Source organism: Calidris pugnax, unplaced genomic scaffold (assembly GCF_001431845.1).
Source record: "Calidris pugnax isolate Ruff unplaced genomic scaffold, ASM143184v1 scaffold24, whole genome shotgun sequence".
Taxonomy (NCBI): Eukaryota; Metazoa; Chordata; class Aves; order Charadriiformes; family Scolopacidae; genus Calidris; species Calidris pugnax.
The window spans coordinates 823775-837763 of NW_015090922.1; the positions used below are offsets into that span (position 1 = coordinate 823775).

Below are 13989 nucleotides of genomic sequence, written 5' to 3' on the forward strand. Positions count from 1 at the left end.
CCGTTTCCCCCACATTTCCCCACAAACACCTCCAAAATTGCTTTTTTTTAAAATTAATTTTTAAACCCCAGGACACAAAAGCCCTACCTTTATCATTCGCCAGCAGTCCCAGCAGCTCCACGTGTCCTCATGGAGCAACCACTGATCATCAAATGAACCTGACAGACGCCATAGGCAGGGGGAGATGTGGCCACCTGGTGTGTCTGCTGCTGGTCCCGAATTCCTGTGGCTGCAAAACGTGGTGGGGGGTCTTCTTGCTGGGTGGGAGTGGGGGTAGAAGGGCTGTTGGGAGCCCAGAGCAATGGTGAGCTTGTGTCCTCTTGCAGCAAGGTGGAGGCTGGTGGCCAGGAAGGACTGTGTTCACCCCGGCCCCACCAGGTTTCCTACTGACAAACAATAATAATAATTCCTTAGAGAGGGGGTTAATGGGATGGAAAAATGGCAAACTGGATTATGGGCTGTGCAATTTTATTTTTCCTCTTCGGAGGCACTATTTAAATAATCCTTTTCTTCCTTTATTTTTAATCTCTGTAGCCCACAATCAGAGGGAGGATGTCTTCAGACGGAGAGGACCACCAGCCTTTTTTTTGGTCAGCTGGGGTGTGAGGAGGTGTCCATGGGCAATCAATTTGGGTGGCAACCTGATTCCAAAACCAGGGCTACATCTAAAAAAGGTTTGGGTAGAGGGATGGATCATGGTGCAGCCCCATTGTCCAGAGCAAAAACTGTTCCCATTTGGCTGTAAATGCATTTGGAAGTGTTTAGACTTGATGTGTTGAGCTCATGGTCTGGTTGGGACGAGCTCCTGGCTGGTTTCTCCAGCCACCAAACTTGCTATGGAGTCTCCTGATGGTTGGGCCATGTTGCATTTTTGGGAGAGAGTGTCATGATGGGCAACCTTACAGTGATCTGGTCTGGTGGGAGGTGTCCCTGCCCATGGCAGGGGGGTTGGAACTCAATTAAGGCCCCTTCTAACCCAAACCGTTCTATGATTCTATGATCCCAGGGATGGAACATGCTTGTGGGCAGGCACCAGGCCTGTGCTGCAGGTAATGGGAGAAAACGCAGTCGCTGGTGCTCATTTTGGGGCCAGGAGCCTGCTTTCTGGAATATACCGGAGCTGGGCCTGCAGCAAAATTACAGCTTGAGGAGGCTACTGAGGAGTCCCAGCTGGGGTACATTTCACCCTGAGACAGGCACCAGCTGATACATAAATTAACTTCCCCCCTTCACCTCCCCCTGAGCTTCCAGAAAAGGCTTATGCCAGGCTCTGTAATTGCCCAAAGTTTTGAGTATGGCTCCCGTCTCGGCTAAATTTCTTCAGGCATCACTAATAAAATTGAATTTACTGGGATGACAAGTGTCTTTCTCGTCTTGCCCACAGCTGTTGCAACTGCTGCTTGGGCTCTGGCCATGATGGGCTCAGCCTCGTGCAGGGACCTACCATGGGACCCCCTCCAGCTCCCCTGGGGCTGCCTGGGCTCGGAGGGCACTGCCTGGGTTTCTTCCCTGGTGTGAGACCCAAGGGGCAAACCAGGGCTCAGCCCAGCCTGTGTTTTACTTCTGCAAATACCTCAAGTGGCCACAGACTGGTCCGTAGGTCCCTCGTCATCCTTCTGTCCGTGCCCGGTGGAGAGAGTTAATAATAGATGTTGGATGCTGTAGGAAGATGCAGAATTTAAATGAATTACCCTTCCTTCTCAGTAATAAAAATGTTTCTCCCCTAAGAGTCCCTTGATTAATTGATCCGGCAATTGACAAATCAAGGATGGGAACGCATAAAATCCAATAGAAACGGATGAAAATAGCATTATGTACCATCTGATGCAGTCAGTGATGTCACACAACGAAATGACTGCAGAAAAATAGGGCCTTGAGCTGGAGGAGCCTTCATTAAGATGTGGCAAGGGTATTATTAAGTAAAAGAACATTGATTTTGTTTGAAAGATTTGGCCAGCCATATTAAATATAATCTCAGTAATGTAATCTGGGCAGTTGCTTTAAATGTCAGCCTGACTTGGCTACGGCTGCTTGCTGGGGTTGCTGCTCTGGGATGAGAATGAAAACCTCATTCTCCATCACCCATTGTACTCCATTAGCAGCTTGATAGGCTGTGCCCATGGAGGGGAAAATTAGCATCTGGGGCTCCTATGGGGAATAAGCTCTGCCAGAAAAGCCCCTGTATATAAAACGTATGTGACGGTAACAAAACAAGTAATTTACAAAGACAGAAGCAGCCAACACACACAGGGTATTTCAAAGCCAGAAATCACTTTAAACTCTGGGCTTTCATGTGAGACTTGAACACGAGGCTAAATTCTGCTAAAAACTGTTTTGTTTTGTTTTTTTTCAGGGTCCCAGATGTCCATATCCCACGATAGTGATGCCTGCACAGGGCTGCCACGGGAGCGTGTCGGGTGGCTGGAGAGAGGTGGCACTCAGTGATGTCCCCCCTCTATAGTTCATCAAAGAACTGGATACTTCAAGACACGGGGAAAGCACCACTGAACTCACAGCCTCACAGCACGGCTGGCACGAGCATCCTCACCCAGGTGAGTTGTTCCCTCAGCAAAATGGTGCAAAAAACGATGCTACTGGGTCTCCACTGGGAGCGTGGGCACAGTCCCAAAGAGGCACAAACCTCACGTCCCCCAAACCTCAGAGGAGATGGGGACTGCATCCCCTGGTGTGGGAAGCAGGAGGATCTCTGGAAGCATAGAGCCCAAACCCAGCAATATCATAGAATCATAGAATGGTTTGGGTTGGAAGGGACCTTAAAGATCACCCAGTTCCAACCCCCCTGCCATGGGCAGGGACCCCTCCCACCAGACCAGGTTGCTCAAAGCCCCATCCAGCCTGGCCTTGAACACCTCCAGGGATGGGGCAGCCACAGCTTCTCTGGGCAACCTGTTCCAGTGTCTCACCACCCTCACAGGAAAGAATTTCTTCCTGAAATCTAATCTAAATCTCCCCTTTTTCGGTTCAAAACCATTACCCCTCATCCTGTAGCTCCACTCCCTTCCCATCTCTCTGTAGGCCCCTTCGTCCTATGGCTCCACTCCCTTCCCATCTCTCTGTAGGCCTCTATGGAGTATGGTCACTCTTTGCTGCCTACCAGGGAGATCTCCTGTGAGAAATGCAGAGCAGCAAATGCAAGAGGTGCTCTCATTGTCTGAGACAGATAAAAACTTGGACCAAATCTTTGCCTCCATCTGTCTGAGCCTGAGGCACCAACTCTGCTCCCGCAGGAGATCTCCAACCCTGTGCTGCAGCCACAAGGCCCTTGGGTGAGAGCAGCAGCCCATGGACAACAATGGAAATGAGGGGTTCAACCACACAGGAGGGACTGTGGGCTCAAAAGTAGCTAGGAAAACATGGGGGCAGGACCAAGGGAAGATGGAAGAGCGTTGATGCAGTTATTCCTGCATCCCCTGGGTCCAGCAGGCACGGGGTGGGCAGTGGTGTGGAGAGCAGGTGGCTGAGCACGACAGGGGCATAGCTCTGCTGGAGGAGCACAACAAAAGGCATCAAAACAATTTCCTTGCGCATCAGAAGTGTCCAGACACAGCTGAAGGCACCGAGCCACTTGACTGTAATGGAGTCAATTTTCTCCTTCAAAGTGCAGCACATAAACCTTTTTATAGCCGTGCGCCAGCAGAGCTATTTTTTCCCCCCGCCAGCTGTTGAAAGCCGTTTCTGTGGCTCCCTCTCCAAGCCTTCTCCTGCTGTCCTGCAGCTACTGGTTCATCACCCGCTGGAGCACTTGGGAGCCAAACAGCAAAGAAATTGAAAGGGGACACAGGAGAGATGGGGAGGGACTCTTCATCAGGGAGGGGAGCCATAGGATGAGGGGGAACGGTTTTAAACTGAAAGAGGGGAGATTTAGATGAGATCTCAGGAAGAAATTCTTTGCTGTGAGGGTGGTGAGACACTGGAACAGGTTGCCCAGAGAAGCTGTGGCTGCCCCATCCCTGGAGGGGTTCAAGGCCAGGCTGGATGGGGCTTTGAGGAACATGGTCTGGTGGGAGGTGCCCTGCTCATGGCAGGGGGGTTGGAACTCCATGATCTATGAAGTCTCTTACAACCCAAACCATTCTATGATTCTATAAAGCCACCACTCTGCTCTGACACTGCTCTGAGGCCGGGAAGAAGACCCCTGCAGCTGGGTGCTGGCCAGGAGATGGGGAGGTGGAGCAGCATGAGCACCCATGGGCGAAGGCTCACCCCATGCCCCCCCGATGTGAAGTCTGCCCTGTGCATCACTTGTGGTGGCGGGGCGGCAGCAAGAAGGAGCTGGGTCTTTGCACAGTGAACAAAAAAGCAGGGGAGCACCTTGCCCCAGGATGCCGAGGGCACCAAAAGCCAAAAGTGTGTGGTGTCAGGATTTGCTCTTTGAAATGCCTGAGTCAAATGCCAGCCAAATCACAAAGAGCCGTAAGGAGACGTGGAGGACACCTAATGACAATATTTTGTCATTCCTCCCTCAGACTAGATGGAGGGGGAAAGCGGGAAGTAGGAAAAAAAAATGCATTAGGATTCTGATGATAGGATTTTGATAGCAGTTATTAAATGGAAGTTAAAGGTTATTTTTAAACCCAAAGCCTGGGTGCTTGCTCCAAGCATGAGCAGACTGGCATTTTTCCATTTTCTTAATGTTATTCCTATGTGTTTACCACACAGACAGGCGTTGCAACCTTAAATTATTAAAAAAAAAAAAAAAAAAAAAAAGGCAAAAGTAGAGCAAGTATTTTGCTGGGTTTATAGGCAAAATACATACAAGCAGAGCAACAGCTGAATTTGCATTTCATTGCCAGCACACCTTGCTCTGGGATAAGAACATCCATGAGTGGGATCAGGATTTGGAGTATCCCATGCTCTGGTTCTCAGCGCTTTGGCTCTTTGACCCTGGAGCAGATACTGATTATTTAGAGAAGGAAATATGCCTGGTGGTGCCCAAAGTTGATCCAGAAGCCCCTGTAATGGTTCCTGTTGACTTTACAGAGTTGGTTGTTTTTCTTGCAGAGTTTAGGTGGGAATCAGCAGTCCCTAGACTTTGTCCTGTCTCTCTGAGGAGCTGTGGTTTTCAGCAGAGAAGAGGGAAGGGCTTGTTGTTTCTCAAACCAGAAAAGCCATCTTTGAGATCTACATACCAACCCTACAGGGGTGATGGACATTGCAGAGAGAAGGACCATCAGACTGTCCCAGCCCAACTGCTGCAGCTGCAGGGCTGACCTTCTCGCTTGCATCCCAGCATGGTAAGTCTACTTCCCATAGTGTTCAACACCAGCTGCCCCTTCTTCTGTCACCTTGGACTGCAAACTTATTTTGATCAGCCCCTTAGAGCAACTTGTTTCAGATCCTCCCCTCCAGCTGTGTCTTCCCCTAGGATTTCTCCCTCCTCCCCATTGTTTTTTATCTGCCAGGGCTGGTCCAATATCAGCTGTAACTCATCTGATGACTTGAGATCATCTGCCATTTCATCCACATGAGGGGCACAAACCAGTTGTGATGCCTCCAGCATGTTCAAGGCCTGACCAAGCTATCACACCTGCCTGGCAAAATTTTATGCTCTATAACATTTCCATAATTTGCAGTGCTTGAGGCACTGGCAGCTGATACTTTTTTTTTTTTCCAGTGGGCAGTAGTTCAGGTGGCAAAGAGTGAGCATGGAGAAGGGTAGTAAAGGTGTTTGTTGGCCACAATGTTTATTTTTCACAGGAGGGCAGAGATTTTGTTCAACAGCATCTTGCCCAAGTGCTGCAATATCGTGGTTTGGTTTGCTGACCCCTGGGCTCCACGTCAAGGCCTGGTTAACAACGTGCGCCCTTTCTTCTCTTCCCACCTCTGAAGAGGATCTAAGGCAGTGAAGCCAAGGTAAGGTCACAGAATCACAGAATCGCAGAATGATAATGGGGTTGGAAGGGACCTCTGGAGATCATCTAGTCCAACCCCCTGCCAAAGCAGGTCCACCCAGAGCAGGTTGCACAGGAATGTGTCCAGGCGGGTTTTGAATGTCTCCAGAGAAGGAGACTCCACCACCTCTCTGGGCAGCCTCTTCCAGTGCTCTGCCACCCTCAAAGGAAAGAAGTTCCTCCTCATGTTTAGATGGAACTTCCCGTGTTCCAGTTTGTGCCCGTTACCTCGTGTCCTGTCACTGGGCACCTCTGAAAAGAGACTGGCCCCATCCTCCTGACACCCACCCTTTAAGTATTCATAGGCATTGATCAGATCCCCCCTCAACCTTCTCTTCTCCAGATGAAAAAGACCCAAGTCCCTCAGCCTGTCCTCATCAGAGAGATGTTCTAGGCCCCTCATCGTCTTTGTAGGCCTCTGCTGTACCCTCTCCAGCAGTTCCCTGTCCTTCTTGAACTGGGGAGCCCAGAACTGGACACAGTACTCCAGATGGGGCCTCAGCAGGGCAGAGCAGAGCAAGAGGATGATCTCCCTCGAGATCCCTGTGACCTGCTGGCCACACTCTTCTTGATGCACCCCTGGGTGCCATTTGCCTTCTTGACTACAAGGGCACATTGCTGGCTCGTGGTCATCCTGTTGTCCACCAGGACAAGCTGCAGCTTGCTCATCCTTCCCGGGTTAACGTGGACCATACGGTACTCCAGTTGGCTCAGCTACTGGTCTTTAATATTGTCACATTATTTTTGGTGCTGCTGATCATGACCATCATAACATAGAGGCAATCACACTACTGCTGTGGAAGCTTGTGTAGCTGCTGGTGTTGCCAGTGACATTCAAGCAGCTCCTTCTCTTCCCAGACTGTGTATTTACCCTTGCAAGGTCCATGAGAGCAACCAGGAGAGGAGGCTGCTGCCACCTTACACAGAACGGGTTGCCCACCTCTATGCTGTCCATGGCTGTGGTCATGGACATCTGAGGTGGGATCGTTTGAGAAACACCAAGGGAAAATGCTTTCCCTGAGGGAGAGGCCGTGAGGTGCTGCTGTGCTCTTGCTCCATCCCACATCTTTGTCTGTCCCGGCATGTGCGCACCGATGACTCCTGTGAGCTGAATGATGATGAACTGACATCGTCATGGCAACACGTGTGGATTTCCTGGTTGCATAGCAACGGGATGCAGGCTGATGTAAGATGTGGGCTTGTTTCCTCCACTGGCTGTGCTCCTTTGATATGTCGGTGAGATTTGGGGTTGTTTTAGTTGTGGGGTGTTTTTGTTTTTTTTTTTATCTGTTGGACATGCTGTGACATCAGGAAGATGAGAACGTTTTTGTGTGTGTGCACAGAGGGGAAGAGACAGAGATGATCTCCTCTGAGAGCCCTCATCCCAGGCGCTGTCTTGTTTAGGGGCACTAATATACACAGCTCGTTTTCAGAGGCTTGAAAGTACTTAATCTTGTATTTATTGTAATTACTTTGCGTAATATAACTCAATGAGACAAGAAGATGCCTTTAAGTGATTTTGTATTAATCTATTCCTCTTGATTTTTTGCATGAGTCTTGTCAAAGGTGGGATATTTTTGTGCATGGGGCAGCTGTAAACAGGTCTGGTTTTTTTCGCAGCTCAGCGCTATAGGGAACAGCACAGGCCTGATTTTCATGCAGACCACGTATCTGCAGAGCTGACTGACCCACCAGCTGGTTCACGGGTCATCTGCAGTAGGGCAAGACTACATCCTTGTTCACAATCACATCGAATCTCTGTACACAATGTGAAATGGTAAAAGTCTCCAATGTTCTTTCTGGCTTTAGGGTGTGTTTCTTTATCTTGGAGCAGAAGGAGGTCTTCACGGTGGTGGTTGTGGCTTCAGCCTCTGGTGATGGCCAAGTGGTCAGGATCTACAGACCTCAGAGCACGTCTGCTAAACACATCTCAGTCCACTGCAAACAGGACCCAGGTAAGATGGTAGAGGTAGCTCATCAGAAGCTCACGTTGCATCAGTCTTCTCCTTGGTATCTTGCTTTGGAAAATCTGACCCTCAGGCTCAGGAAGAAAATTAGCACTTTATAGCTAGTGACCTTAGTGGAAGACATTAATTCAATTAGCACGAAATGCTCGGCCTGTAGGACAGATCTGTTCCGCCTGCTCTGCTGCAGGATCTGTGGAGACAGGTCCTCTGCACCACAGAGAAGGGTGGCCCCGGGCCCTACTCTGGTCAGCGTGTGTGCAAATTAGGCAGAGCAGGAACCTTGTAGCAAAAGCAAAGCTCTTCAGATTCCTTCATTAGGTTGTCCCGGTAAAGGGTGAGGAAGACGATTCCAGACTGACATGGGGAGCTTTGTCTCTGGCCTCTCTTCTAAGGTCGTGCTGGGCCTTCAATGGTATGGACTTCCCCGGTGGTGTACATCAGCTGGAATATCATTTGGGAATAAAGACCAACAATTCAAGGCAGGGGATGCTGAATTAGAGCTGGGGAATTGAAATCATTCAGCAAGTCCTTCCAAATCTACTGGAGCATCCATTTGGCCCTGCTTGGCCCTTTGCTTGGCCCATGTAAATTGATGTGAGATGGTGAAACACTTCTGGTGACGGTGTGTATGGCCTGAGGAGAGAAGCAAGAGGCTACGAGAGAGCCTGGAAGAGAGAAGGGACAGCAAGCCCTTAGTGGACCACAATCTGCATTACCAGGGTAGCACAGAGGGATGGGGCATCCTTGGGGGAGGCCAGGGCCACCTCAGCCAGGCAGTTGCCCTTGCTCAGAGAAGGGCTCAGCTGGAGACAATTGATGTGAGATGGTGAAACACTTCTGGTGACGGTGTGTATGGCCCGAGGAGAGAAGCAAGAGGCTATGAGAGAGCCTGGAAGAGAGAAGGGACAGCAAGCCCTTAGTGGACCACAATCTGCATTACCAGGGTAGCACAGAGGGATGGGGCATCCTTGGGGGAGGCCAGGGCCACCTCAGCCAGGCAGTTGCCCTTGCTCAGAGAAGGGCTCAGCTGGAGACAAGGGCCTCTTGGGTAAGACCTGTGCCTGCCTGTATCTTTCTGTGCTATATGGGATGGGAAGACTGGGCACTGGGTGAATTATGCACCCATCTATATGCCACCATTCAGGAGCAGACATCGCCCTAAGAGGTTTGGGAGTGGTGAAGGGACTATGCATTTGTGAGGTATAAAGGGGAAGAAGTCCTCTGGCTCAGCCAGGAAATCCACGCGTGCCCCAATAACTCAAAAATCTAAGTGATGATGATAACACATAAACAAACAAATGATAAATTTAAAAATATTGCTGTCAGGTTTCATCAATATGGCACTATCAACTCTGCCATGAAGTGTTTTAAAAGAGCCAGGAGAGATTTGTATCCCAAGTTTCCTATCATCAGGTCCAGGACATGCAGATGAAGAAAGCTGTAAGGAGATTGATCCGAAGGCTTTCATCATCCCCAAGACATCACTTCTCAAACACACAGGGTGTTATTTAGAGACAGCAGTCTCCAAACAGCTCCTCCATGTGATCGATGGCAGTGAAAAGGTATCCCTCACTGTTTGGCTTTTGGGCTTTTCACACAAAACCATGTTTTATACTGTGTTTGCTGATAGAAAAAAAAATAATTGCTTAAACAAAGTATTTATAGTTGCCAAAGAACCTGGAAAATGAGCACACCGAAGTGATGGTGCTTTTTCCCAAACCACTGGGATGCGAGTTCCTGAGAGGGGCAGTTGGCCCCAGGGGTCAAAGGGTTAATGCTTGCCCTGCAGCAGACCCTTCTGGCATGGGCTTTTTTGGGTATTTTTCAGGGATTATCATCACAGAGAAATTTCCTCCCGTGAAGCCTGCATTCACAGTTTATGGAGCAAAACAATCAGAAGAGCCTTTCTGGATGCCTGCTTGTCGGGTGCTGTGAAGGTGCCAAACTAAACAATGTTATTGTTACCTCCTGAGACGTGTGCCTAAGAGAAGCTCTGGCTTTTAAAAACCCTCTGCAGTGTCACACGGGTGACCACCTGGACAGGACAGCTCTTCCTCCTCTCATCCCGTGCCCGTTACTTCTCCTCCCGTGAGTGAAGAGCCTCTCCCTTTCTTTTTCTTTTTTTTTTTTTTTTTTTTGCTTTAAATTTGTTCTCTCTCCTTTTGGATATTAACAAATTGCATTTATTGTTTCCTTTCCATGTCATCCTGTCCCATTAGGTCAAGGCATTTGAGGGAATGCATCTGCATTGGGATGTATGCTTCTGCTCAGGCTGCACGGCTCAAATGGGGTGAGTTGGACCCTCAGCATTTTCTCCTTTATGCACTATTTTTGACTGAAAACTCATTTGTCAACAAACATCGTTTTTGACTTGGGCAGGTGCCTGACATAAGGCCACCAGGAAGGGTTTGGCTCCCAGCTCGGGTTCCCCTTGGCTTTTCTTCTCATTTCCACCATGGCCCTGCTGCAACCACAGTTGTTTGGGGAACGTTTGCAGAGGAAGAGCTGGGGTGAAGGTGGATTTTTACCAATCCCAGAGACATTGTGAGGAAGAGCTCGGTCGTAATGGTGTTAAGGCAGCACAGGTGTTGCACCAGTAAGGACTGGAAACCTAAGGTGGGTTACAAACTGGCTTGAACCCAGTCGACAGTATCAGATGGACTCTTCTTGCAGGTTGTAAATACCAAAATTCTATATGAAGCTTGGGGAATTATAGTATTTTAATTTTTAAAATTTTGCAAGCACAAATGACTCCTTAGGTGGGCAAATACGTCTCTTCTCTCAAGTCACAGGCGACAGGACAAGAGGAAATGGCCTCAAGTTGCACCAGGGGAGGGTCAGGCTGGATATTAGGAAAAATTTTTTCACTGAAAGGGTTCTCAGACATTGGAATGGGCTGCCCAGGGAGGGGGTTGAGGCCCCATCCCTGGAGGTGTTCAAAAGACGGGTTGATGTAGGGCTGGGAGGTATGGTTTAGTGATGATCCTTGTTTGTTGTGTGGGTGTCTATTCTTGTCAGTTAGGTTGACGGTTGGACAAGATGATCTTTAAGGTCCCTTCCAACCTAGAAGATTCTGTGATTCTGTGATTCTGTGAAATACCACCTCATCCTCATGCTTCTTCATGGGCACAAAATCTGCCCCGGCGAGGGGGGGAATTGGCTGTGTCCTGCAGGTCCCACCACTCACAGCTTTGCCACCTCTCACTGAAGCCTCCGAGCGCTTGCAATGGCGAGGAGGGAAGAAAGCTGGACTTGTTTACAGCCGCTCTTCTGCTGGCTGTTGTGCTTGGATGAATGGTTTATTATTTTCTGGCTAATTGCTTTGCTTCCTGGCCCATTCATAGAAAATCTGGGAGCAGCACCAGTCTGCCTCCCCACCAGGAGTGGAAATAACAGCGCTGGCAGATGACATTTGCTGTTATTTTTTAGGGAAGATAATTGTTGCTTTTATTTTTGGGGTTTTTTTTTTTTTTTGGTTATGAAAGACTGAGAAAAGTCTCTCTGTTTACAGATCGATCTGTTTGTTTTCGTTTCCTCCCATTTGATTGATCTCTTGGAGACCAGGCACAGCTGGCTTTGTGGAGGAGAAACCTCTTCCACCCTCTCAGCATCACCCTTGTGCAAGAAAAGAGGGAAATGCAACCCTGAAGTAAAGGCAGGCAAAAACCTCAGCTGTGGGAGAAGAGGGTGTTCTTACCTCTGCACTGCCCAGACCATGAGCCTTCACCGTCCACGGTGGACATGGCATTGCCCCCGTGGGTGACTACAACTCCTTTGGCTCTGCTTCTTCCCATTTTCCTTTTGGAAAATGAGGAGCAGAGCAGCACATCCTAGAGACAGGGCTGCAGATGTTTTCTGACTCCTCTACATAGTGGCTGAGATGAGGGTTAACAATGAAGATATCCGTGTCACTTTCCACGTCTCACAGGTAGAGTTTGAGGAAGATGTTTGATATCTTCATTTTTATTTTTTTCTTATAAATAGAACGTATCACAGAATGACAGAATGACAGAATGATATGGGGTTGGAAGAGACCTCTGGAGATCATCTAGTCACCCTCTCATAAAAAAGAAGTTCCTCCTCATGTTTAGATGGAACTTCCCGTGTTCCAGTTTGTGCCTGTTACCTCGTGTCCTGTCACTGGGCACCACTGAAAAAAGACTGGCCCCATCCTCCTGACACCCACCCTTTTGGGGCTAAGCATTGGTCAGATCCCCCCTCAGTCTTCTCCAGACTAAAAACACCTAAGTCCCTCAGCCTTTCCTCATTAAAGACATGTCCCTTCATCATGGGGATTATTCTGCATTTGGAAGGGAAACATTGCTGTTGTTACTGGTGTTGATGTTGATATTGCTACTACTACTTATTACTTGTTGAGTTAAGAGGACGAGCCAGATGATGCCCCTGGAGTGACAGGTGTTGGGTGTCTGTGTTGGGTGTCTGTCTCCACAGGGATGGGTCCTGCTCCGATGCTCACAGCCCGTGGGGGTGCCAGCAAGTGGATCCAAATTGCCCTCGGAGGTGTGACGAGTGCCAGAAGGGAGCTGCCAGAAACCAACACGGGCAGAAGCTGGGACCTCTTGGCCAAGGCAAGTGATACAGAAATGTAAAACATTTGGACACGGCCACCTTGGGTGAAAAAGGCTGGCCCAACCGTTTCTTCCCCAGGTAACTTATTTCTGGGACTCCCCAGCTCTGTCCTGGGAGTCTCTGGTCTGTAAAACCCACCTCTGCCCCAGGCCTGTGGTGAGATGGTGAGCAAGAATACTTGGCCTCTTTCGTTTAGTCCCAGGTCTGGTTGCAGAGCTGGCTCCAAGGCTTGGGAGCTGCTTCTATCAGGCCTAGAGGAGGAGGAGGACAAGGAAGGTGTTGGTTAATTCTGGCAGTGCAAGGCAGGATTTCTTCTTTGCACCCAAATGTGGGTCTTCCTTCTCCTTCCCCTGGAGCAGCCATGGGCGTACCATGCTTCTGCATTTGGAATTTTTTTTCCTGAGCAAGTCCATGTTTCACCAGAAGGCTGAGGTTTTCAGCACTGACAGTGAAATGCCAGCGATGGTAACCACCACTGGATGGGAGCCTTGCTCAGAAAGCTCCCCCAGGATGTTTCTGCTGGCTATGGGGCAGCGTGGGTGTCAAGGCCCCTCCAGCCCCTCTGAGGGCTTCCTCTGCAGGTCCACAGGAGCTGCAGCCTCTGGGAACACACAGCTGGGGCTGGGGAAACAGGAGGCAATCAGAACAGCTCAAGGTACTTGGCAGCCTTTTGACTCCAACATGTTCTGCAATGATGTTCATAGTGAAAGAGAAAGAAATTTTGCAGAAATAGGGCAGCAAGAAAATGGTCTGGTCTGTGACTGAGCAATGAGCCTGTCAGGAGGGATGAGTTCCTGTGCCGTTCCAGACAGATATTGCTGACCGGGTTCCAAAAGCCACCTGGGGATAGGGGTGAGAGAGATCTCCAGGCTGCCTGATCCAGTGTTTCCTTACTGCTGGAAAGACCTTTCTAATGCTCAACCCAAACATTTCTTCCTTCAATCCATAGTTCCTCCCAGGTCGCTTTTGTGAAGACCAGTGGTTGTTCTTGTGGTGGTTACTGGTGGCACCCCTGTCTCCTCTCTGAGGAGCTGCTTTGTGGCAGCTGTTGGGGACAGGCTGGAGGGGAGAAGGCAAAGGGAAAAGAGGAAATAAAAGCCAAAAAAACAAGGGTGAGGACAAGTGGTAGCAATTTGCCTTCCAAGTCGCTCATTCCAAGCATGCTTGAGCGCTGCCTTTGCATAACGTGTAGGGCTATATTTGTCCGTGAGACAGAAAGAGAGAGAGAAAATATTTTTCCACTGAGGTCATTCTTGCTCACTTTTTCCTCTAAGAAAATCAATGTCCTCTCCGGTCCGTTCCCTTCTCTCACCCTCCACGCTGCAGACTCATAGCCCTGCCTCTGCCAAGCGGTGACACGCTGGATTCTTATCAGTAACGGTGGCCGGGGTCTTCAGACCTCTAAATCTAAACCTTTGGACCTCTAAATTCCCTCTGGCTGCTCCCTCCCCAGCAAGCATCTTCCCCTGCTTCCCTGTTTCATACCCCCTTGTTCCTCCAACCTCCCCACCTTTCAGAAT

At 49.3% G+C, this 13989-nt stretch overlaps 1 long non-coding RNA gene across 2 annotated transcripts; it reads left to right on the plus strand.

The window, feature by feature from the left end:
* Window positions 1-2384: 2384 nt before the first annotated feature.
* Window positions 2385-12464, plus strand: LOC106893316. Of its 2 annotated transcripts, XR_001413043.1 has the most exons (9): window positions 2385-2552; window positions 5023-5255; window positions 5719-5874; window positions 7722-7867; window positions 9293-9441; window positions 9708-9967; window positions 10099-10169; window positions 10259-10495; window positions 12332-12464. It is a non-coding gene; the product is annotated as an uncharacterized LOC106893316 (long non-coding RNA). The 2 variants fall into 2 exon arrangements; XR_001413044.1 differs by lacking the exon at window positions 9293-9441.
* The last annotated feature ends 1525 nt before the right edge of the window (window positions 12465-13989 follow it).